General features: G+C 38.8%; 1 pseudogene; it reads left to right on the forward strand.

The window, feature by feature from the left end:
• Nucleotides 1-1,935: 1,935 nt before the first annotated feature.
• On the forward strand, nt 1,936-2,410 carry LOC124100580 (immunoglobulin lambda variable 1-40-like; annotated as a pseudogene).
• The last annotated feature ends 1,677 nt before the right edge of the window (nt 2,411-4,087 follow it).

Below are 4,087 nucleotides of genomic sequence, written 5' to 3' on the forward strand. Positions count from 1 at the left end.
GAAGTTTCTAGGCTGTAGTATGGCACTTGTTGACTTGGGAAATATCAAAATTATGAAAAAATATATTCAACATCAGTAGCAGTTAGAGAAAATCAAATTAAAACTACACTGAGTTTTCATCTCACTCTAGCCACAAAGGCAATTATCAAGAATACAAATAAGAATCAATGTTGATGAGGATGTGGGGAAAGGTACACTCATAGATTGATGCTGGATCTGCAAATTTGTGCAACTACTCTGGAAAGCTGTATGGAGATTTTTCAGAAAACTTGGAATGGAACCAACAATTTGACTCAGCTATCCCACTCCTCTGTTTATACCCTAATGTCTTAAAATCAATATACTATAATGATGCATCCATATCAATGTTTATAGCAGTTCAACTCACAATATATAAACTACGGAAACAGCCTATGTGCCCCTAAACAGATAAATGGATAATGAAAAGGTGGTATATATACACAATAGAATATTACTCAGTCATAGAGAGAAGGGAATTGTAGCATTTACGGATAAATGGATGAAAGTGAAGACTATCATATTAAGTGAAAAAGTCAATTCTAAAATCCAAAGGCTAAATGTTCTCTGTGATATAACTCAAAATAAGGGCAGGGGATGAGGGAAAATAGAAATACTTAGGATTACACAAAGGGGAATGAAGGGAAAGAATGGAGAATGGGAATAGGAAAGAGTAGAATGAATCAGACATAGTTTTCTGTGTGTACATATGAATAAATGACCAATGTAATTATACACCCTGTGAAAACAGAAGAATATGAAGTTATAGTCCATATATGTAAAATATGTGAAAATATATTCTACTGTCATCTATAACTAATAAGAACAAATTAAAAATAATATAAAAAGAAATAAAAAGTTTTTAAAAATTATAATATGATTTACTTCCTCATCAGGAAACATGGAACCCTTGAGAGATCCCACTGAAACATATTGAACAAAACTGATATTCATACCCACACTATCAGCATATGTCACTGTGAAGAGGACAATGCATTTTCATCCATGACTGAAAACATTTATGAGTCCTACAAATTGAGTCCTTTCAGGGTCTCCTGTCCCTGTGGAATTCCATATAGCCAATGGTGGCTGAAATGCTACATGGCTGGGATTGATTCATAGTCACAACTTTCAGTCTCACTTGCTCAAATTAAGGGTTGCAAATATGTGAACTGAGAAAGTTTAAAATCATTCATTCAAGTATCTTCTAGCATCAAATGGCTACTCATATGATTTGTTGCTGAGATCCTTGCTAAATCAAGGGTGAAGAGATTATTGGAACAAATTTTTTATTTTGTGGGTAAACTAGATGGTATTCACAAGCTAATTAAACCATAAACTTTATGTTCACCTGCTTAATCCTGATGAGAAGAATTTACATCAAAGACACCATCTTAGTCCTGATCAAGCAAGAGTCAAGTTAACTATGCATAAATTAACCATGTGGAATCTGAGGGATGCAAGAAGGCCTTCCTGAGGTAATGAGGAGGTCACACAATGGGGCTCATTTTTGTGGCACATAGGCAGAGGCAGTGGGGATGTAGTGGGGACATACGAGTGTTTCAGGGGGTCTGACCACAATGTCATATGATAATGTGCATAAACAACAAGGGGCACTACAGACCAGTTAAGAGGGGCCAGGAAGGAACCAGAACTGTAATGAGCCACCTGGCCCTGACTGATGCTCTCTTGTTAGGGGGTCACATCTGTGACCTCACACACCCCTGACTCAACCCAACTCCACCCCTGCACACACACTTGGCACCTTTATGTACAGGCATTGAACCAGAGTTGAGGGTGCAAGGAACCTAATTTGCATGAATATACCCTCTTCTTCTCAGAGTATAAAGGGAGAGACTTGGGGGAATTTCTCCTCAGCATTGGGAACAGGAGGCAGGGCATAGTATGACCTTCAGCATGGCCTGGTCCTGTGTCCTCCTCACATTCCTTATTCAGTGCCCAGGTGACATGATATGGAGGGGGGATAGGGTCTGGGAGTGCTCTGATATAGGTCCTGATTCTATTATTGTTTCTAGACAAAACTCATCCTCTCTGTGTTTCTCTCACTTCCAGGGTCCTGGGCCCAGTCTGTGCTGACTCAGCAGCCCTCACTGTCTGCGACTTCAGGAGAGATGGTCACCTTCTCCTGCACTGGAACCAGCACAAATATTGGTGGCAATTATGTGAACTGGTACCAACAACTCCCAGAAACAGCTCCTAAACTCTTCATCTATGATAACAGTGATCAATACTCAGGGGCCCTGATTCCTTCTCTGGCTCCAAGTCTGGCAACTCTGCTTCACTGACCATCACTGGGCTCCAGCCTGAGGATCAGGCTGACTATTACTGTCAGTATTATGATGACAGCCTTGATGCTCCCACAGTGCTCCAGGTTCGTGTGGAAACAAGACAAGAACCCTTTACCATCTTTCAGGAGAGCCAACACCCAGCAGCTTTGCTCAGGCCTAGTCTCTGGCTTTCTCTGCTACTACTACTACTACTACAGGCTCAACTGAATCTACTGGCTCTCCTTTGAGTGAGAAATCTCTTGTCCTCTGTCCTCAGAGTCATTCACAACAGCATGTTCCTAGAAAAAGGTCTCTATAAAAACAGAAGTTCCTGCCAGTCTTTAGCTTGGGGAGCTGACCAGGATGCTATGGTCTCTTTGCCCTGAAGTTCAGGTGATGAGGCAGCCAGTGCAACCATATTCATATCAGACTTGACCTCTGATGGGGAATAAAATATTTATTGATTGATTGTCTTCTGAGAAGTGTCTGTTTAGGTCCTTAGCCTATTTGTTTTATTGAGTTATTTGGTTATTTGGTGCTTAGCTTCTTGAGTTCTTTATATACCCTAGAGCTTAGTGCTCTCTCTGATGTGTGAGGGGTAAAAATTTGCTCCAGGATGTAGGCTCCCTATTCACCTTACAGACTGTTTCTTTGCTGAGAAAAACTTGATTCCATCCCATTCATTGATTATTGGTTTTAATTCTTGTGCTATAGGAGTCTAATTAAGGAAGTTGGAGCCTAATCCCACATGATGAAGATTAGGGCCTACTTTTTCTTCTATTAGGCACAGAGTCTCTGGTTTAATTTCTAGGTCCTTTATTCATTTTGAGTTAAATTTTGTGAATGGTGAAAGATAGGGGCTCAATTTCATTTTGTTGCATATAGATTTCCAATTTTCCCAGCACCATTTGTTGAAGATGGTATCTTTTCTGTAGTGCATGTTTTTGGCACCTTTGTCTAATGTAAGATAATTGTAATTTTGTGGGTTAGTATCTATGCCTCTATTCTGTACCATTGGTCTTCTGGCCTGTTTTGGTACCAATACCATGCTGTTTTTGTTACTATTGCTCTATAGTATAGTTTAAGGTCTGGTATAGCGATACCACCTGCTTCACTCTTTCTGTTTAGAATTGCTTTAGCTATTCTGGGTCTCTTATTTTTTCCAGATGAATTTTATTATTGCTTTTTCTATTTCTATAAGGAATGCCATTGGGATTTTGATTAGAATTACATTAGATGTGTATAGTGCTTTTGGTAGTATGGTCATTTTGATAATATTAATTCTGCCAATCCATGAGCAAGGTAGATCTTTCTATATTCTAAGGTCTTCTTTGATTTCTTTCTTTAGGGTTCTGTAGTTTTCCTTGTATAGATCTTTCACCTGTTTTGTTAAGTTGATTCCCAATATCTTATTTTTTTCAGGGTATTGTGAATGGAGTTGTTTTCCTCATTTCCTTCCCATAGGATTTGTCACTGATATACAGAAATGCCTTTGATTTATGGGTGTTGATTTTATATCCTGCTACTCTGCTGAATTCATTTCCTATTTCTAGAAATTTTCTGGTGGAGTTTTTTGGGTCTTCTAGGTATAGAATCATATCATCAGCAAATAGTGCTAGTTTAAGTTCTTTTTTCCCTATACTTATTCCTTTAATTTCTTTATCTGTCTAATTGCTCTGACCAGTGCTTCAAGAACTATGTTGAATAGAAGTGGTGAGAGAGGGCATACCTGTCTTGTTACATATTGTAGAGGGAATTCCTTCAATTTTTCTCCGTTTAGA

The sequence above is a fragment of the Marmota monax genome, unplaced genomic scaffold (genome assembly GCF_021218885.2).
Source record: "Marmota monax isolate L192 unplaced genomic scaffold, Marmota_monax_Labrador192_F-V1.1 WCK01_AAM20220418_F8-fsc00973, whole genome shotgun sequence".
In the NCBI taxonomy this organism is placed as follows: domain Eukaryota; kingdom Metazoa; phylum Chordata; class Mammalia; order Rodentia; family Sciuridae; genus Marmota; species Marmota monax.